The sequence below is a fragment of the Lichenostomus cassidix genome, chromosome 6, assembly GCF_008360975.1.
Source record: "Lichenostomus cassidix isolate B80296 chromosome 6, HeHo_3.0, whole genome shotgun sequence".
NCBI classification, from domain to species: Eukaryota; Metazoa; Chordata; class Aves; order Passeriformes; family Meliphagidae; genus Lichenostomus; species Lichenostomus cassidix.
In genome coordinates, this window is record NC_139487.1 from 24,176,918 (window position 1) to 24,199,873 (window position 22,956).

The window sequence follows — 22,956 nt, forward strand, 5'->3', positions numbered from 1 at the left end:
AGCAGATCATTCCTGTAGGGCCTGTTACCTTTTACACAGATTTGAGAAGAAAGTACAGTTCAAGACCTTCCATTTGTCTCTGAGATGAGAAACAAACTACAGTTTAAAGTCACCTGGTGGTTTAACGAGTTGCTAATGTAAAATGAAAACTAATGAACTCTGTTGCTATTTTGGTAAGAATTAAAAAGTGAATCAGACCATTAGCATATATGGCTTTTCCTACCATCTGAGTTTCCTCACTTTTGATTGCTGAGGGCAGGTGTTTTTAAATGGAAGTCCTTTAAATATTCTGTATTCTTGGCAGCAAACTAATTAACTAGAAAAATCTAGAAAGTTATGACCTAATGTCCCACTTTATTGCTTATCCAAAGCACATTAAAACCAGTTTCACAAGAATAAGACCAATCCAATTTGTGTCTAAAGTTTGCTCTGAAGAGCAAATATTGCTGTTTAATTAAAGTTATTAAATTTATTGAAAATGGAGAAGAAAAATGTCAATGAGATAGCCTCTAAATACACTTAATCATTCAACTAGTGAACTTTTAATACATATTAAATTAAGGATAAGTAATAGGAGAAAGAACCTTTGGTGAGGAACGTTGTGACATTTCCCTCATTGTGTACCAGCAGTACTCATACTCTGTGGCGCGTGAAGGGAGAAAAGTTGTGCTTCCAAACATAAAGATATTTACTGCAATTATAATCTAGATAGAAAATCAACAAGATACCAATGGAGTTCCTTGTAATTATTTTATTTAAACTTCATCTTTGAACTTTTCTTATATATGCAGCCAACCTGAAGCTTATTTGTGCACGTCTGTAGCCCATAGTCTTCAGTGCTTCTATAAATATTAATTTTAATGCTATCTCAGTGTTTCAGTATTGCTGCTTCACGTAGCAAATTATGTTCTTCATAAATTACATCATTTTTGTTATTAGCCTCATATAAATAAGTAGATTTGCCTGGATTTTAAAATGTTCAGTTTTGCTTGAGAAGTTAAGCAGTAATACTGATTTCTATTATTTATCCCTTTCCCAATAACATATCAGACATTATGCAGATGCAGAGCAAAACTGCTCCTTGCCTCAAATACTTTATAACTTAGGCTACTTTGTTTTCAGTTTTAACCTCCTCAGAAAATACTGAAATAATTTTTCCAAAATAAAACATTTCAAACTTGTCTTGCAAATTCAGCTAAAGACTTTCTCAGAGCTATCTGATTTCTGATAGTAGGATTATTTCTAGCATGAGGTCAAAAAGGGGGACTCACAGGGCCATGTGGAGCTTTTTTTGGTGTATTTTAGTTGTTATTATGTTATCCATTGGTATACCACTTTTATTCAGGTGGTCAGCAGGGCCTGTTGAGCCTTTTTTGATGCTTTTATATATGCTTTTATTGTTCCATCCTTGTAATCCATGAGTTTCGTCCTTGAAGGGCAGAGAGTCAAATTCCAACAGCCCTACATGAAGACCATCTAATATATGTCAGATGAAGGAGACAGGCATGTGGACCCTGGCTAAGATATTCATTTATTGTTGTTGGAATGATTCATCATTCTGTCTGATCTTGCCCTCTTAGAGTCCATGTCATTAATGAACATTGTCATGACACAAAATCAAAACTAATTTCATTTTGTAAGGGACACCCACAGCTGTGACTCTTGCTGTAAATATGATCATGTTGTTTTTCTGTCACAATGATGAGTAGATGTATGTAATGTTAATAAGATAGCCTTTCTAGCAGTGATAGGGGAGAAAGATTTCAAGCTGCGATGTGTAAAGCTTGGAGTTTATCTAAATGGTCCAAGCAAGAGATTTCCTGCTATTCATCATATTAAGATAGTTCACAAATCAGGTGGAGTGTTCTTTGCTTAATTTGAATCTGTTGGATTAGATATTTAAAAAAGTAAAGTCAATACTATGAATCATGAAGGAAGCCGACTATAAAGCTTTTCTACACCAGAGTAGGAGGACAGCTCTGGAACTAAAATCATGCACAGGATTTATCAGTTCACTTCAGTTATTTTTTCAGCACTCTTGTAAAAGAAAGACGGATTGCTCTATGATTACCATGTGTCACAATGGCAACATAAGCAACTGAAAGGTTTAAAGAGAAAGATATCCTATCACCTTTGATAAAATCATCATTGAAATGTGATAAAAGGAATTTATCCCCTAGTTCCCAAGGCAGTTTATTAATTTCTGAAGTCTCCTATCATCAATAGGTGAATTACCATGTTATAGTATAGAGAAGGACAGAGAGTTAAAAATGAGCAAAATCTCCCATGATCCTACAATCACAGCTAGCCATCAACTTTTCAGTAATTAATTGACATGGGAAAGACTTGCTTTTTCTGTGGAAAACTTGCTCTCACATGCTGCATGACAGCTTTGTTTGCATTAAGCACTTTGGACAATATAGCCAAATTAAATCTGAATCTCCATATTATTTCACTGGTGCTTTTTGAGGACTAGTCTTGAACTCAAACCTAAATTAGGCTGCTTGGATTATTCTCTAATGGAAACAGATCCATTTTGGCTGCTTTTTTTTCCTTGTCTATGATGACTTTATTGATTGCATGTACTATTATTTGTATGGTTCATTTTGGTTTTTTGTTTATTATCTCTACTTCTTACCCAAATATGGAATGGTTTGGCACATGAATGGGTCAGCTGACACACAACAAACACAAACACACACAAAAAGGCAAGCAAAAACTCCAACAAATAAACAAGCAAGCAAGCAAGCAAATAAAAAAATACCCCAAAGAAAACCACCACACCAAAAAACTCTACAAACAATCCCCCCCGCCCCCAAAACAAATACCCAATATCATCTCAACAGCAACAAAGCCCCTAATTTTTCCTCTTTATTAAGTTAGGCACTTTTGTATTCCATCATTTTGTGCCTTCTCATTTGCAGTTTGTGGCTGAAATGAACTGTTGGAAGTAATTGTTTCTGTTCATTCTTTCATTACAGCATTTCCATCCTTTGTTTCTGTCATACCTCAACCAAAGATTTGATTTCAAAACCTTTGTAACCATTATCAGAACATGAAAGAGTATCATTTTGATAGGCCAGTATTAACTATTTCAATCCCAACCCCTTCTTGTTTTCAGGTTATTGCTGTAAAAAAACCTAGCATTAGTCTCAACCCTCCACTAAAAAGAAAAAAAAATCTGGGAAAATTTTCATTGTGTTGTTTTGGAACTCATAAAGGTTAGAATTCTCTTATAGAAGCAATCATCAAAACCTTTTATCTAGACCATGAAAAAGGTACTCTTGTTAAGCAGTTTCATTTTCTCTTGAATGTCCTATAGTCTTGTGAAATAGGTTATTGACTACCATGATTAAAGACAAACAAGATAACTATTTAGCTTCTAATATAAAAAGGCTGTAACTACCTAGTAAGTTTGAGAGCTGAAAATTTATATTAAAAAATGTTCTGGATCTGTGGTTTGTCATTCTGGACTTGTAATGATAGCGTTGATCAAAAGGCATTCTTGATCTCTAAGGATTGCTTTTATAAGTTTAAGCTTTCAAATATGCTAAAAAATAACTGAGTAGGAAGAAGGAATGGTACTCCAAGTGGCAGGTGTAATGGTCTACAGAGCCCTTAAACTTCCAAAATAAACTTTATGATAGATGAGGAAATGTGAATGTAGAGTAACATGATGTAACTTGTGAAGTTCTGTACTGGCCCTGTTCTATTAGACTGGCTTTTGGAAACCCTTAAATTTTAAGACTGACTCTTAGCATAAGTATTCACCTCAGGATAGATGCATTGCCTCTCTTTGCAGGCTTCTGTCTGCAGGGACATTATGATTAAGACTGGGAAACTGAAAAGCACCATTTAGTTACTGTGCCCAGGCACCTCAGGGGGGAAAGAAATGCCCATCTCTTCCCCCTACAGCTTAAGCTCTGTCCATGCACATCACCACCACCAAGCAAAGCTCTCAGTAAAACAAAGGGAGTTTTCTCTGTCTTTGTTTAACTTCTCTTTAGTAGTTTCTGTTTGGGCAGATGTTCACGAGAATGTTTACTATATTAACCACTGTTAATCCTAATTTCTCATCTTCAAAAATATTTTTATATTTTTCCCTTCCGTCTTGATCTCTTTGCATGGTGTAAAGGTGAATTAAGAATATAAAGCTCCAGCCAGCCAAAAGCATGTTGTCTTCTGTTTGAGGTACTGCTTGTCATGAGAAAAATCCAGATTGCTTGTTAGTACTGAAGCTTGAACTTTAGAGGAAACAATTACCCTTGTTAAAAGAACTCTGTTTAATGTACAGTGCGTAATGAGAGGACAACAGGGAGGATCATTTCACTACTTAATGGACTACAATTAAACTTAAAGCAAACTTTTGTCCTCATTTTCACCAGTGTAACAGAGACCAGGATTTTCCTCCTGTGAGTGAACAAAATATGAAAGGTATAGCTCTGCAGCTGCTTTGTTTCTGTGGAAAGTTTCCTGACAGTGAAGTACTGTGCAAGAAGCAGCTGCAGAATCAGGCCCTTTGTACACATGCACTGGTGGTAAGCTTAAAAGAAATAGAATGGGACCAGCAAAATGGCACTTCAGCTCAGAGAAAAATCCAGCGTCTTCCATCTGCTCCCTGATCTTGCAGCTGCAGTGAATTATGATGTGCTGTCACATTTATAGGGTGATTTCATCAACTGATTTATTTAATTAATTTAGATTTAACATTGTACAAAGGGTATGTGATAAAGTGGTGTAACTCTTTCCTCAGCCACCACACCAGCCAAGATTTATTTTGAGTATCCTCCGCCTCACTGTGTCCTCCCTTGTGCTTTTCAAGCTGCAGCCAAGGTAGAGTTCGAAATAGCTGAATGGACCTAGAGCTGCTTAACTAACAGTGCTCTGCTAGTGCAGTGTTATGATGGTAGAGTTAAAACATCCATAAAGTTCCTCCAGCAAAAAAATATCTGTCACACTGGTGTATCTCTAGTGACTCCTGAATGTGCACAATGTTTCGGGTAGAATGGATGCACCTGGGGCCAGATAGTTACTTGGGGTGTTAGCAATTTTAAGAATATGCTTCTTTAATGCCCTTCTTGGATAGAATTTTGAAATGGTGTAGACTGCACTGTGTGACTTTGTTTCTGTAGAACAATGAAGTCTATAGGTGCTAATAAATAAAATCAGTAGCATTACAAATCCACTTTTGTGATTTGGTGTCATGCTGGTTGCAAAAATAAGGGATGCTTTCCTGTGATGGTTTCAATAATCATAGAACATTTATCTAATGCTAGTATATAATGCAGATATGGGGAAATTAGGGCACAGGTTTTGGCAGCAGCTGTTTGCAGACATTGGAAGTCATGGTCTCTGTGCTGAAAAACTTCATATCAAACAGGTGAGATAAGTTAATGGACAGAACTATTCCCAGTTTAAGATATTCTGATATACATTTACGTGTGTGTGTACATGAGACAGAATGACAAAGTTTAATTACACTTCTTGGCTGGCTGGACATAACTCTGAGAAACCAGAGGAAGTCACAGTTTCAAAATTTTTTGTCGTAATATTTCTCCAGTGCTCACTTTAAATGGGAGCAAGGGCTATGCCGAGTGAAACTCAGTAAAATGCCAAGCACAGTTTAACTGAGTCTATGTAAAATATCTACATTTGTAACACTTTATTTTGTAGTATTGATCATGCTGCAGTTATAAGCCGTAAGAATTCACTGATTCTCATATATAAGGAAACAAAATCAATTATTTTTGGTGGAAGCTAGAATGAAAACAATCAAAAAAGACTGGATATTTATTAAAATGTGTACAGGGAAGTGGTCTGAGCATCTTTTTTGTACCTTGTTTTATGAGCCAGAGATGATGGAAATATCTTCTGTGTTTCATTTTCATTTGTCTTGCATTGTTTTTCATAGCCCTGAAAAATACCTAACCTTTTAAACTGTATTTTGCTGTTCTATTTTCCTATAAATGAACATTTACTAAGAACATACCTTATTTCTGTGGAATGAGACCACAGAAATAAACTGGTTTTTGCTAGTAGCAAAACTGTAAAATAAAAGCTCTGTTAAAATGCATGTGCTTCATCTGAAAGCTTTGAAGTTCTGTTGGCTGTTCTAATTTCACAATATTGGATAAAATCAGTACAAAGGGAAAAACATTATTACAGAACCTAGACTTGCTTCCACAGTGCTAGAATTAGGATTGTGACCCTAGAACTCTAAGCAGCATTTAACAAACAAAATTGAGGAACAAACCAGTAAGTTTTCCTGTGTTAGATAATCATAAAAGGAGTCATCATGTGGTAGTTTGGGGGAAAAAAATTAGTCAAAACAGTGTAGGAACTACATTGTAATTTCAGAAGCAATCAGGGTAATTAGGAATTGAGAATGTCATTGAGATAACTCACTTTGACTTTTTGGAAGTTTATTAATCGAAAGGTGGACATGAGAGGGAGAAAACAGCACAACTTGTTCAGTAGTACAGAATCATCAGCTACGAATAAATTACACAGAAGGTCTATTTTTGTAATAATATACATTTCCAATTTTTTACATTATGTCTATAGCTAAAAGTGCGTATTTGTGTCACAATCAAATCAGATTTGCTTTCTTCATCATTATAGTTTATCTGAGTTAATAAAATTCTTCTTCCCCCTTGCCCCACCAAAAATTTGTGTAATTTTCACATTGCGACAGACCCATGTCTAAAATCAGAGTTCTCTGCCACTACTGCACCGATTAACTGCAGTTGTTATTGAGCAATTCACCTTTTGGTTTTCCAGTCAGTACAAACAGCTTGGCATGGATGCTGATGCCTTACTCCACTGCACTCTTTGTTTTCTGTGATTCCTACAGTAGATATTGCTTGTCATAGACCTATGTCCTGGTTCTTCTTACTGTGGGGCTTATAAAAGAAATCTCTGGTAAGTGCTTTCAAATCTGAAGCAACATCCTGTGAGTTGGTAGTTATGGGGAAATATAGCAGAAAATACTGTGTTTACCCAGAAATTTCTCCTATTAATGTTGAATGAAGTGTTGATTTTTATGAACATATCATGTTTGGCAGATTCCTTCAGGGCAGTGTTTAAAGTTTTTGTCAGTTTTACTTTTTCCTTTTTTTCTTCTTGCTAATGTTCAGCTTGAAAACTAGCACCTGCATCACTTCCAGGCTGAACTGTGGTTTGTCTAGGAAGTGAAAATGAACTGCTTCTCAATCAGAAGTCTGATCTCCATATGGTTTCTCTCGACATTGATGAGAAGCTAACAAAAAATCATCCCCTCTTGTCAATGCAGAATGTTTGACTTTCATATCCATTTTTTAAATTAGAGAAACATGTCTGAACCTGGGAGATCACGCAGTTCACAGACAACAAGCTGATTCATCACAAGTCTAACAAATTGGTATTTAAAAATAGTCCTTTGGTCTATTATTATCCTTTGGTCAGTAACAAGCATAATATTTTATTACTTTATTATTAATATTCTTTTCCAATTAGTAGTAATCTGAGATATCTTGATCAAACTGGACATGATCTGCTTAATGAAGCAGTGGCGGGAAACATGTTATTGGCCCTAGCCAGCAAAAGAGAGAAGTAGCTAAGAAAAATTTGATTTATCTTTACTTACACTACACAAAATAATGTTGAGACATTTTGTGAACAAATCAAAATTGTCTCTGTTAGACATGTTTACAGATTCCTTTTTTTTTTACACTAAACTGCTAGAGGAGCTTATAGAGAAAAAAAACACCTTCAAAGATTTCTCTGTTGAGTTCACTACTTGCTGTTTGATTGGAAAAGAATAATAAATTGCTCCTAGTTAAAAAAAAGAATATTAGTGTAGCTATTCCAGCAGAAGACTAGACCATAGCTAAGAAAAATTTCTAGAATCAGTGCAGGGAATATTAGTGAGAATCAGAAAATACTTGAAATCACTACTCATTCATGTGGGCTAACATCTCATTAGGTAACAGATTAAGACCTTGGTCATGGTAATATCTCCCAAGATGAAGTAAATGACACAATGTGTACATACTATGCACCTTTCTTGCCAGACTCCTCTGAAGTGAAGCCAAGATCACTATTTGAACTCTCTAGTTTGCCTTTTCTAGCATTACTTATCTCTTTACAATAACCATTTTTAAGCATGCTTACCAACCAGGTAGAGTCCTTTTTCTACTCCTAGAATTTTCGTGACTCTCATACTCCTTATGGCTGTCTTCTGACTCCTTCTGCATTTTATGCCCATATCCTTTCTCTTCAGTATTTGCCTCTGCACTGTGTGATCACTACATTTTCCTTCTGCCTTCAAAAAATTTCATCTCCTGTGTCAGGCTTTTTAATTCCATAGCTGGTTATATATCACTGGTGAAGGGACCATCATGTTTCCCAAGAAAAGTAAAGCTTTAATGGTCTGTAGCCATCTGAAATAGTAATATTCTTCTGTGTGCTTGCCTCGGCTGTAAGCATGCTGCACTTAAGCAAAAGGACTCCAGGCATCACATCAATAACAACAATGCAGTGAGTATTTTGGTTATTTGAAGCAGATGAACAGATAATGAGCAAAACCACCCTCTAACCAAAATCAAGAGTAAATGCTGCGAAAATTCTGAACTACATAGTGTTGGCAGCTCTTGAATATTACTGTTTTGTGAATCTTTCTACTTGTTTGTCAAAAATACAACCACTTTGTGTCCACAGATGCATGTGATCTCATCTCATTTGACTCTTCCTGGCTTCTCATTGAATTTCATGTTTGAACCTTTGGAAGAGTACATAATAAAATTAATCCCAAATTGCTAAGATTTGCTTGGTTTCACGTTAAATGATACAAAACCTCTGCGTTCAGCATAATTTCAACCTGAAATCATAAATTTGCTCACAGTCACTCAGCCTAGGATCATGGAGAAAGTTTTTAAAGGGCGCAAATAGAGGTTTCATAATAAAACCTGTCAACAGGTTTGGATTTCATTACAAACAATTTGTACAGTTCTTTTCCAAAAGCATGCATGAGCAACTGGCCAAAAGTCCAATCACAACTTAGTCATGCTGTCACCAGACGGACATGAATTTTGCCTGCTGATAATGGAACAAAAGGCTAATAATGTTCACCATTGGTCTTTTTTTTTTTTTTTTTGGACAGAACAAGTCACCTTGTGGTGCTCAAAATTAGGATTTTGGCAGCTAGATTAAAAACTTTCAGAAAGTTAAGCAAACACAGCACCGATCTTATACTGACAAAAGGTATCTAGTCTCTGAGAAGATAATAAATGCACCATAAGCTATTGAACCATGAGTAGTTGTCTGCTAACCAAAAGAAGCCAGCAGCTTGATGTTTTGTGTTGGAGAACTGCCTACCTATAGAATTAGCAGAAGCCATAAAGGCTAGAGTTCCTCCATCTAAACATTCATGACTTTTTGATCAGTATTGATAGGAGCATTAAAGAAAGCATAATTCTAAAGACTTCTCTCTGCTAAGAGCTATGCTGCCATTTTTAAAAATTAACTTTTAAAGAAAATGACAGGTCTCTGAAGGCCAAAATAGCTGATATAGTTTAAAAATGGGGAGATTATTAAACCCGTGAATAGAATTTGTGAAACTGTCATGAGACTACAGCATTCTTGCAGACATATTGTCCGTGCTCAAGATATATGACAGGACTCTGGGCACCTATGTGTAATATATCTTAAATGACTTCCTAGAAAGGTCTTGTTAAAAATACTGCTGTCTGTCTCCATAATTGAATGGCTCTAATATGTGCCTTCTAAAATGCTTATGCCCAGAAATTGTACTAAGGCTACTACAGTTCTGAAGTTCCTTAAATGTGAAAAAAAAATCAACTATTTTAATGTGATATTGATTATAACATGATATATTAATTCACGGTGTTCTTCTGAATTTTTATTTCTTTAATGAATAAAGGGAATTTAATTGACGATATTTAATTTATTTAATACTTTCCATGAAACACAAGGAAATGTATTTCTCCTGATGGAGAGTTAACTAGTCTTAAGACTTTACGAGTTTCTTTGAAGTACCATCTACTATCTTTCCTATCAGTCCTTTACACTGGATGTTAAGGAAAATATTGGAAGAAGCCATGATGGTTTTAAAGGAGAAGGAAAAATCAATAGGCAGCTACTTAGGGTATTGCAGTATGCAGATAAGCAGCTTTGCTAAGTCTGAACTTTGCACAGCAACATCAATACAACTTGTAGAACAATGAACTTCAATACAAATGCTGTGGAGGGAGAGTGGGGAAATGCCTCTTATAAACAGAGCTGTAAAAGGTGTTAATGCATGTTGACAAGAGCCTGCTTGAGTAATTTACTGTGTTCAAATACTTTGCAAACCAATTCTTAGCAATAACTGCTTCAGAGGAAAAGGCAAGGAGCTGATGTGCTCTATTTGTGTGAAATGCAGCCTTCCTCCACTACAAAACTGACACTTTTAAAGAGGCTTCATTTCCACATGGTATATTAAAAGAATAACAGAGTTTTTTAAATTGTGTTGAATTTAAATGTCTGTATACAAAGAAGTATTTCACATGTTGTAAATATTTCAGTGTAAAAGATTTGAAGTATTTTGTGAATCATAGCTTCTTAAGTGTATGCTACAAGGATTGTATTGGCATGTGTCCTGGATAACTGCATTATACTTATGAGTGGTGAAGGCATGAATAAGTTATTGGTTGTACTAAAGAAAGGATGTGGTGAGGTGTAAGAGTTTTAAGTACCTACTCCTTATGCCTCAAGAAAATAATTCATTGTATACCTGGCTATTTATTCAGCTTTCTAAAACAGAGTAGTGACAATGATCTAGCCTTCAGATGTTCCAAGCACTGAGTGGGGCTGAAATAGTAATTCCAGATGGAAAAGACAAATACTTCTGTCCAATTTCTAGGTTTTCTGGGAAGGCTGGCTTCTAGGAAGTTCTTGGGCTATCCTTTGGAGAACTTCAAATGATCATTTGTCCTCACACCTGTGTCTGGACTGTATAACTAAAGGTCTGCCAAACTCCCAGGTTCTTATTTTTGGGGAGCATCTGATAGTTGCCTTATTGAGTTTTTCCTGTCTTTTAGCATGTGTTCTGAGGATGAATATAATGCTGGAGACAGTCTGGTCTGTGTCAGTCAAACCAGTTATTAAAATGACCATTTATCCCTCAACTAGTTGCTAGAAATTGCCATCAGAAAGCTCTTAGGGTCCTCATACCTGCTGCTCTTTCTCTGTAACTTGGAGTGAATGTATGCTGTTAGGTGGGCAATTGCTCTTTCTCTGCCCTTGCTTCTTTATTCCTCAAGTCCATTGACAAACTAAGATGATAAATCAAGCACTGCTTACAATACCAAGCATTAATTTTCATTGAAGGAAGTCCTGTACATTCTGGTAATGACAACATTTAAGTTTAAAATAGCTAGAAAATCTGAGGAAAAATATTAGAATTCGAGTCAAAAAACAGTATAAGTATGGGAAGCGGTGATCTTGAGAATATGCATCTTGCTTTGATTCCTAGAGAAGTGAATCCCAGCTGAACCTTCTGACTGTTAACTAGAAGAATGATAAGCAGAGAAAGTAAATGTGTTCACTTTTATGAAAATGTAACAGCTAAATGTTTTTGCTGTTTACCTATTTCTATATTTTATAACTATGAATATCACAGTAGTGGGGAAAAAAGTGGGACTGAATGTCATTTTAATTAAAATCATAATGAAAATTGACACTTCATTGCAACATAAGCAATTTCAGCTGCTCTCATTTAATTGTTCAGAACAGTTTTAATATCTCATTTTTAGGTAATTGTAACTTTCTAAAGATTGCATGATTTCACACATAGATCTTCACCCAGAAAAAAAAAAAAATCTTTCAGCAAGCAGTCTTCAGTATGCAAAGGAAAAAGAAAAAACGCCCAGGTGGTGTAAAATGCCTGAGATCACATCCAGGGTCACACCTTGGCATCTTTTTTAATCCTTGTAGGTCATTTACTGCCCCATGACCTCAGAGAGTACTAAAGACTCCAGTCTTTCTGGCCTGATGTCTCCAAAATGTCACCCAAAACTGTGCTTTGTCCAGAGTACTTTTATTATACAAACCCCAGTTTAAAATGCTGGAAGTTTTTGGTTGGTTTTGTTTATTTTTTGGGGTGGTTTGTTGTTTCTGTTTGGTTTTTGTTTTTTAAAATTTATTGCTCAGAACAATCCAGTGTAAGACCTTTAAACTAAGATGATGGTATTACAAAATGGCCAGCTGCTATTTCAGCTATGTCTTTCCAATACTGTGGTACTTCTGAGTCAAACACATTAATCCTGCATGACAGTCAGGAAGACTCAAGCTGTTCTTGTTGCCCTTCTGTCTTTGCTGGATGCTTAAAATTCTATCTAAACTTTAATGCATTGAAGTCTTCACTGTTATGTTTGTTTTCTTGTGAGTGTTTTTTAAAATCATGGATTTAACAAGATCTGAAAGAGCTGGTATGGTTGAAATAGGCATTCGAATTGGCAGGATGTCTTTTACAATGTGTTTGGAACCCTTTATATCACTTTCTTTTGGGAATCTGAATTAAGCGATTCAAATTTGGGAATCTGAATTAAGCAATTCAAATATTTTGAATATTTCTGTTTCTAGTAAAGTTGTATGAATATTTCTGCTCATGGCATTTCCATTAGCATGGCATACGTCTAACTCCTATTGCCTGAAAATCCACTTTCTTCAAATAGCTTCCTGAATTTTGGTGCTTATATTTGCCTCGCTGGTCTTTTTTTAATGGCACAGGTTAAAGCTAGCTGGGTAGTTTTTCCTGAAGATGAAGCATTTAGTTCCAAGGAAAACTTCTCAGCCAGTGGGAAAGCCACACAACTTTATTTGCCCAACTGCAGCAATGCTGTGGTACATCTGCTCAAAGATCGAGTTCCATGCATTTTGCTGCTCTTTTCAGTGTCAATGAACCAAGATATTGCTACTGTGCACTGTCATTGTTTTCTGCACTTTTCTCTCCTGCAGTGGGAAGTGTAAATCTAAATGTGACTTTCAACATTCTCCACCCTCAGTCTGATGGAGGCTTTTTATTTGTCACATCTCTGCCTTCTGTGACTGCAGTGATTTGTTTCTTTTCTGTCCTTCGGAGAGTAATTTTATGTGTTGTTGATTTGAAGAACTGGCAGAGAGGCCAGTGCTCCATTTATCTCAGGGAGGACGCTGAAACTAAATCATTACTCTGTTGCTGAAGTAAAGGAATTGTGCAGGAGCTGCTCAGCAGTGAGGACTATAAGCTTCTTCCCAAAACAGTATATCTTAGTGAAAAGTAACTGCTGTGTGAATATACCCCTGTTCTTCATCTAATATGCTATGATATCCATCCAAATATGTAAAAGATTGTTCTCTGATGCATTTTAAGTGCTTATTAACATGAACCACTCAGAAAATAGGGTGTATATCTCCAAGGGAAATCAGGGATCATTTTTTATTCTCATTTTTGCTTAATTCAAAATCTCCCCTGGACACATTTGGAAAAAACTCTGCTTCATGGAAATAAATTTGTAATTTATGAAGTTGTGATGCCAAATATACTGTTTCTGCAGTAGGTCATAATTCAACGTTCTGAGTACACAGCAGTGTGCTGTTGATGCTCAGCCCCAAGAGAGGGGGAGGGAAAAATATGTGAATCTGATTTCCAGGACTGATTTCAGCAAAGGAAAATGTAAATAAACTATGAGTTTTTATATCTTTCACAACAAGGATTGCTTCCCTCTTTAGTCCTCTTTTCCTTTATGGGAAATAGGGCTTTTTCTGCATATTGCTGCATGCCATCCTTTCATGTTCCACTTCTAAAGATTTTTTCTTCCAGATCATTCATCTATTAGTTTGCATATGCAGTATTACTTAATCCTAAGAAAGAGAAATATGTTTGATTTTTATAGTTTTATGGTATGAATGATGTCATTTTGGGGCATCTACTTCTCTTTTGACTAGGAAATGAAATTTCCAAAGTTGAAATATTCAGTTCCTTTTTCAAACCTACTGGGTATATCTCTCTCAGATGCAGTTATATTTCGAAGAACTACTTCTTCAAAAAGCCAAAAACAGCAAATAGCCAATGATTTATTTTGCCTCTTGAACTTTGGTGTTTGAAGATATTTGTTATCTGTGAACAATAACAGGTATTAAAACTGGAATTATTAATGGTTTATGGATGATGTTAAGCTCTTTTTTCCATATTAGTAAGAAATCAAATGACCAGTGAGATCTTTAACTAAATGTATAAGCGTAATTTAATGCCCTGAACTTCATAAGGAGCAGTCATTCACATTTAGCATATGACAAAAACATTGAAATTGGAGTTTCCGATATCAGAAGATTAAAAATGCTGTTTTTAATAACAGTGTATCTCCTCAGCCATTTAGAAAATGGATATGTAAATACGTAAAACATTAAAGGTGTTGTGAATAGTGTTACAATGGAATGCAAACCTAATACACAGGCTTGGTTCACCAACACTGGCTTTTGTATGTATCACCAAGCTGAATCAGATTTTGGAGACATTTAGCTTTATGCTTACTCTCTTGAGGTTTTGAGGGTTGGTTTGGGAAAAGACTTACAATATGCAATCTGTTTATTCTTTTAAAATTCGTCTGAATACTTAAGTTTTGTAGGACATAGGGCAAGTAATTTTAATTTTACCATCCACATTGTTCCAAGTAGTGTTTTCCATACTGTGTTTGCTAAGCAAATTCTACCTGTGCTAAATGTAACCAGTGAGGGATGGAAAAATACTCAGAATTTGAAACTTGTTCTGCAGTGATTTCCCGCCTAATCATCATTATGTTTTTTGAGAACTGTCTCTGAAATGGAACTCCCTATACAGGCAGTCACTTATATGAATTACTAACTCACGTTACCTGATTTTTGTGATTTTCCCAAGATAAGAAATTGGGGCAGGGACATTGCTGCTTGAATTTTATTCAAACTAATCAATCAGAACAGAAAATGAAGACATTATTAACATTCAAACTGCATTTTCACTTCCCACAGACATGTTTTTTATTATTATGACTAACTGTGTCAGTAGTCAGACTAGACATAGACTCATTGCCAATTAATATAAAAATTCCTTTCTTTGATTTACTAGGAGAGACTGAGGGGACAGAATTGTTTTATTTTAGTTCATGCATTTCCTTTCCCCAGGCTTCACCTGATTGAGGTATTTGCTCTCTGTGGGTCAGTGTATTTTAAAGTTATTAATTACTTCACTCCAATCTATAACACTTAATTAAAGCTTTAAACAAAAATAAATTGGCTATGTTTGGCGAAAATGTTGTCAGTCAGATGGGATTTTAGCAACATAATAGAGCCGATACATTTGTTTTGTTTATAGCGATACTGAATGACCTTGAAGTGTTCATCTGGCCAATGTGGACTCTTTAAGATAAGAACCCAATTTCTTTTCTTCTCTTTACCTGGGTTAGGATTAACAGTCTGCATTATCAAAAGGGTATTAGTACATGACAAGCCTACAGATATTTCTTCTGTTATTTCGCTTGCTGTCACTTAGAGCCAGCATGAAGGCACTGTCAGCAGAACTCGTGCATTTGGCTGCAGCTCTGGCTGTACAGACAAGATGGTAGCTTTAATATTCGCCCTCCAAGATCTGCTGGTGCATTTCTTTAAGTCTCATTTTGTGACTGAGCCAAACAGCGCTGTTGTTTTGTTGCTCTGAGAGGCAGAATTCAGAAATGAAAAAGTTATTAGATTGAAATAGCCATTTCACTGCATCCTTAGAACAGAGAGCAACCAGATTAAGAGTTAGGTATTAAGCTCTTCCAACCCTCTCTCCTTGGCTGGAATGATTAAAGTCCAGAGGACTTTGTAGCTGGTATCGTTAAAAACCAGCTGGGCAAGAAAAGCATTTTCAACATGCCACAAAATATTCTGCCCTATTCTACACATCAGTGATAGCTGCTCTGCTATTTCTTTACTTTTCAGTTGCCAGCCAGGATTAGGAACACATGTTCTTTCTGTAATAAAAATAAAAACATTTTCAGTAAATAACTCTACTAAACTACGTTTTAATCCCAAATTCTGCATTTATGCAACATAACATGATGTCCTAGTTTGCATCCAGCTGTTTCTTTAAGGTTAATTCTCTGTGAAGAGAACTTGCTTTTGATATCCTAGAGAGACTTCTAATACCTTATGAATAACATAGATGCTCTGTTTTCTTTGGTATAACTGCTAGGTCTTGTGAGGAGGTCTTCCTCCTTTCTGTAGTACAAATGCACTCCTTCAAAGGCAGCATCTGGGCCGAAGTTTTCTCCTGCTTATATAAAACCAAATGTTAAAATTGAATTTTAAAAAGGTCATTGTTTGGGCTATGTGTGCCAATCTGATATAGATGTTACTCAAAACTGAACACAGGCAAATGCCCTTTTGGCTAAGATCGAATTTAGCTCTGGTTTAATATCTGATTTATCTTACATCTAGCATTTTCTCGGTTAAAGCTTTAAAAAAATGGTATGTAATTTTCACTAACCCTTTTGTTTTGGTGTTGTGTACTCTTGAAGATCTAGGCACCAGCTTTTGAAATGGAGTCAGGTGTATGTATTTACTGTCAGTTGAAAACTTTTACAATACCTTTAAAAACTCGGTTCCAAACTACTCCAACATTTGCTAGTCTGTAAACAACTGCATGGTATTACAGGTTGCTATCCTGCTGATCCTGAAAGACAAACCTCCTCCTTCCACCCTGATATTTTCTGTGTGTATGATCTTCACACTGGGAACACTCTGGAGGTTCAGATTGTCAATATGTACCTTGCTGGTTGGAAAATGCTGTCTCCAGTCTCCTGGGAGTGCTAACGCTCAGGAAGCAGGCTGAGCTGAAGCACTCACAGACACAGAGGAAATATGAAGCAAAGAGTTTAAAGAGGAAATGGAGAGAGAGACAGAAAATGCATGAAAATATCACCCTCCAAGTCATATATTTGTGTCGCATGGAGCCTTTGCTGCACAGACTTGGCAGGCCCTTTAGTGGAGCCTATAGCTCTCTAGGAAGAGTTGAGGCGTAATGTTGATTTATCTGAGTCAAAAAAGAGCCAGTTTACTGGAGCATGAATTTGTAGTGTACCTGAAAGGGTAGGCATGGATATACAAATGGAATTTAATATTTATATTCCCATTGCATAAGAGAGATTTTCATAGAGATTTTATTGCATTCAGCAGATTCCTAACACAGGGAAGACTTGCACAAAGTATGCAATTCCACGCCTTCCTTGTCTACATGGCTAAGTTACTGACTATTAAAGTTTGTGTGTGTACATGGAAGTGCTGAGAGAAGTTGCACAGAGAAACATAAACCTAGGTATGTACATTTTCATCTGTAAATTTTTCTTTGGGTTTGAGAATGTAGTCAGCTTCATTTTGTTAGAAAATATAGGAAGTTGGAAAATAATATAAGCATCATACTCAAAAGAAAAACAGTATGCAGCTAATCCAGAAATATCAAACTCATGACTGGGATAACTTTTTAAAATTAGGAGCTATTTGAAGTGGTTCAGTCTGTGCCAAACAGATCAATAAATTGAAAAGTTGTTGTTCACCAAAAGCTTGATTAGTTTGGGTTTGCAATTGCCTTTGACTCAGTAATTACATAATGCAGGATCCTTTCTACACATCTCATCCTCTCACAATTACTTTATTTCCCTCAGTGTCACAATGTCATATCTTAAATCAGTTGATAATGTCTTTGGTAGGGTCATATCTTGCATTTTATAACCTGTTCTCCATTTTGCATCTCTAATGTGGACCTCATGATACTCTGTAATGTCCATAAATTCCCTTCAAATTTAGAATGTCTAACTGTTTGATACAAAAAAGTGGCATTTCTGATCTGTTGGTTGTTTTTGAATGTCATAATCTGAGTCAGCAGGTAACAGGGAAACAGATACTGAGGCTGTAAAGAATTTGGTTTCAATAAACATCTTAGATATCACTGGGATTTTTTTTTATTGTTTGATGCAAGAACTTTCAGATGGCTTACTGTAAAATGCACATAGGTAAATTTTCTTAGTTGTTTTCATTTAATGTCTGTGCAGGCAGTGCTTTAGCTTTCCAAGACTCCTGAACCTGGGAAAGAGTGTTCAGCTTGTGAAGAATAAAATCCTCAGCATATCTAGAAGAGTCACATGCAGAGGGCCTCAGTTATTTTAAGCCAATACTTTTGTCTAGAAATAGTAAACCTACTGTGAGAAAGTTGATTATTATGGCAAGTGGATGCCAGTGGACAGCAATGTGGATAGAGGTGTTAGCAGACAGCATGGCCAGGTATTTTCTCCATGCCCAGAGTGCAGGAGCAGCACTTCTGCTGGCCAAAGGCTCAGGTGAACACTCTGATGTTACTCATATTCTGGTTCCTTGCTTTATAAATCCCATTGCATTGACAGAGGGGTCAGTCCTCTGAAGGTGCTGTCATATGATAGGGGATGCTGACATTACCAGTGCTCCCCTAACAGAAGGCAATATGTGGGTGTGAAGTTGGCTTAGAGAACATAAGCTCTGTACAAACATCGTGCTCTTTCTGCAGGTTAATCAGGTCTTTAATAAAAGACCATGAAAATGTCAGCAGTCTGAACAAATAAACCAGAATTGTAACTGAATGTTCATTCAAACAAAGAAATATAAACCCTTTTTTTATTAATGTTCTTCACACAGAGAGAAAATGGATTAGAATTCTAATTAGAAAATGTATATTTTAGAACTACCTGTATATTTCATAACACAACTGAACATATATTACATATTTATCTTACAGAGATGATCATACTTTAAGGCCTGCAGTACTCATTTTTTAATGATTTTTTTTCTTGGTAAACAGAGTAAGTAAATAGAAGAATTAACTAATTAAGCAACTCTTTGTATAGGTTTAATTGAGAGATTATAATGATATGAAAGAAAAGATGATCATTTTTGTATAAAGGCAAAAGGTCAATCATTTATATTTTTGGTCAGAAACATAAAATGCTCTTCAGCCAATCTTTTCTTGCAGGTGATGGTGAAATACAGCTATCCATGGAAATATATTTTTCTGAATACTGGATGATGAGAATGGTGACTAATAATACCTGGGTTTAAAAGATCCCACTATTGTATCCTGAATTCTATATTAAATATAACTAATTATTTTTCCATTTAGTATAATTCCTATGATATTGTTCTAGAAGGGGCTGGGGGAGGTTTATGTGTGTTGTTTTTTGTGAAGATTATTTTTTAAATAATACGAAAACCAGCTGACAGACCAGTTTGTTTGCTTGCTCTTCTTATAACACTTCTCTCTCTACTCTTAAAATACTACAGTAAATTTTCTTTGGGCTTGATTACCTGCAAAATAAGGTTAATATTATGACAGATATCCAAATCACTGGAATGTAGATTGAAAGACAGGAAAACCATGTGTTTTGTACACTGCAGATAGGGGGGAATACAGTTGGTAAAGCAAGATGGATTAAATTGCAGCAAGCAAAATTTACATTTGGTATACGGAAAAACACCCACTCTCTAATATTGAAGAGATGAAGCATTGGAACAAAAAGCCTGTCCAGACTCTGTAATTTTTTTTTTTCAAGAAATAGTTCAATAAATATTAGGAATGACAGTCATGTCTGATCTTTCCCTGGAACTGGGGATTGACTGTGTAACCTTTGCAGAAGAATGAGTGTAGAAGGAATCATGCATCACCTATCTAAAAAGACTGATGAGAAAGTCAGTATGCACTTCATCATTTTTCACTGTATGAAATGGTTTCTGCGGGTTTTGTTTCCTTCTTTCTTTTCATTGTTTCCAGATGAAATAGAACAGGGTTTCCTAGATTCTATCATTCTGTGGATCTTGTCAAAGTTGATCATAGATGCAGAACCATGACCACATCTTCTGGGTCCTCCCTGTGCTCTCAGATTTGCTTCTATTTACATTGCCCCAGCTGGAGATAAGGTTAAAAAGAAGATTTATATTTAGTAATGCAAGGTTAATTCTAACTGACATCTTGTTTTGGCAAGGCTTCTCTTTTATATGCTCAGCTCTGAGCTATGTTTTTTTGGAGTTTTTTGACACAGGTGTAGTGTAGTGCCATCAAGTGGATTCAGTATTGGTAGAGGCAGAAAACTGGCTTGAAAGACAAAAGTGGGTGTGGGGCAGGTGTGCAGGTAGTTTGAATCACCACAGCCAAAGAAATGAAGGTGTTATTCTAGATTATCAGGTTTGGAATAGCATCCTCCAAGATTTCTTGAATAGTGAGCATCATTCAATCTAGTAAACTTTGGAAGCAATAAAAACACATAATTGTAATCCAGAATTATTTGTTTGTCACAAGCAAAACTATAGATAAAGAAGAATTCTTTTCAAGTGCTCTTGTCCTTTCCGAGAAGCCTTTTTTTGTTGCATATCTATCATGCCTATTGCATGATCACTGCAGGTCGGTATATTTGCAAAAAATTTTGGGTTTTGCATGACAGTCTAACTAAGCTCAGCAGTGTAAATAGTGTTGATTATGCCAGGACAGTGGAATCCAGAATGGGACAGAGAAAACAAATACAGAGAACAGCCGTAATGGAGACTATCAACTGCATTCTACCTGGAAGCAGTTAAGTCTGGAATGGGACTTTCTAAGTAGCCTCCTAAACTGGACCATATTTTGCTGAGTCTATTAAAGGAAAAGACATAGAAGAGAACACCAAGTGGGATGTGAGCTAAAATATAATGTGATACATTGTGTTGTAATTGCCCATGGAAGACAAATGCTTTATTGTTTGCTATGTAGAAAATAGTGTATATTTCGAAACTTTGCAATGAGTTAAAATAACAGTCTGGAATTCATGCAATAACGCCTACATGGTTAGACAGGTGAACTGCTGTTGGGTAGCTGATTTGGCTTACTGATTTTGGACCAAAGCCTAAGAAAGTTTTCATCATCATTAGTCTTTGCAGAAAGGTGTTTGAGTGTCTGACAGAGTTCCTGTTGGGTACTGTCCCTGTTACTGAACATATTATCCAGACATTAACGTTGATAGCTTTGCCAGTGTGTTTATGAGAAAGGCCAAAATCTGAAGAGGCACAGACTAAACTAAGTCCTCCCTTCCTTCCTTTTTATGGCCTTGATACTGTACATGAATAGGAAACCTATTATTACCTCTGCAGTGCCTGTCTCATGGATTAATAGCAGAATTTAGTCTCCCTGCATGTTAACATGCACCACTCTCTCAGCAGCAATAAATTCACACAAAGGTACCAGCAGTTCACCAAAAACATTGAGTCCTGTGCTCTTTTGTTTCACCTCAGGTGCACTATGCCTGGGATTTCATGTGAGTAAGTCTGCTTGATGACTAGTACATGAGAGAAGCCATATTACTGCTTTAATTGCTTATAATGAAGGATCATGGGATGGTGATGTCATCATTTTAGGGCTTGCTATGTCTAAGTGCACTGCCAGGAAGAGGAAAGTTGAATGATGATTTATGTACCTTGGACAAAATTCAGGTAAAAACCACTTCAAAAATGTTAATTATTTGAGGTCATTTTCTATTACATAGGATCTGTTCTTTACAATTTCTTCCAGGTTAATAGTGTTCAGCCTGGGCTGGTTTCACAAGAAAAAAGCAGCAACTGTGTGGGGGGAGGGAAAAGAAAGAGACAAAGAGTGTGATTTATTGATGTGCACTTTGCTGTTTGTGACTAACAAAGAGATGGTTCACAAATGTCTCAGACTCAAAGCTGTGATCTGTCAGAACTGCTGAGCTGGGGAAATACTACCACTAAGTAAAAATAGATTGGTCAGCAGTTGCAGACTTATCTTTAAGCAGGTCATCCCGTACTATCTGCATGTGCAGCAGGCAGACCACTTTGCTGGGTTAGGAGTAAGATAACTTTGTTGCTGTGTTGTTTATCAATCAGTGGTTTTAATTAGTAACATCATTGACTAAAAAAAAATCCTCCCTGATTAATTGATTTTTTTAAATCTGGTTTGCACTTACTTTATGTTGCGGTTTTGGAGGATGTTACAGCAGACTTTACCCTAGAGCTTCTCTACCCAGCCCGGTTCAGCGCCTCAGTGCTCCAAACCCTCTGTCCCAGGGCTGGACACTGCGCTCTCACCGGCCGGGGAGCCATAAGGCTAGCTCTGGTCGTCTGCTTCCACAACCGGCGGTGATAAAGGAGGCGAGGAGGGTCTATGCGTTGTGTCCATGGAAGATGTTTATTCGCATGGTGCAGCAGAGGCCAACGACCTCCCTGAGGCAGAGATGCCTCGAGGGCGAAGGCCTCCCATGCACAGCCACATGTGGAGCATAGACACACGTGGAGCATAGACAGCAAGATGGCGGAGGGTAAGGGGTTTTATAGGGAAACAGAGAGGGGCAGGGACAGCACACAGGCCCAGTGACCTCTGGGTACAGGGGAGGTACAGGAGCGGAGTTAGGAGTACAGGAACCAATAGGGGAAACCTGAGGGAGTGGCCAGGGCCACATGGGGTTAGGGTACAGGAACCAATAGGGAAAACTGGGGGCGTGGCTAGGACTATGTGGAGTAGGGAAGGCAGGACAATAGGTGACAAGTACAGTCGTTAAGAAAAGGGTGTGGGGAACTTGCAGCCATTATCACAATAACTTTATTACAAGGTGATTTTTCATTTGAACTAAATACTTTATTATCAAAGTGCAGAAGGTTTTTATCACTTCTGAGGGAGTGGAGGAGTAAAAGAGTGCAGAGGGGAAGGAATACTGACATCTGTCAGGAAAAAAGATATTAAAGGTACTACCGATCAGTGTTAGGCTGATAAAAAATATCTGAAGGCCCTGTGAAATAGTTGTGAGGGTCTCCACATTTTTTGAAGTCTACTGCCATTTGCAAAAAATCAACCTTTTTTCAGTGATGAAAGGGATTTGGTTTAATATTATAAATATTATAACACTTCTCCTATGC

The 22,956-nt window shown here is 36.6% G+C and overlaps 1 protein-coding gene across 1 annotated transcript in view; it reads left to right on the forward strand.

The window, feature by feature from the left end:
- Positions 1-22,956, forward strand: part of RET (ret proto-oncogene) — a 184,776-nt gene that overhangs the window by 69,464 nt on the left and 92,356 nt on the right. The window contains exon 7 of the mRNA XM_085064050.1: positions 21,319-21,516. The gene's annotated coding sequence lies outside the window, so the exon portion shown is untranslated. The remainder of the gene's footprint in view (positions 1-21,318; positions 21,517-22,956) is intronic.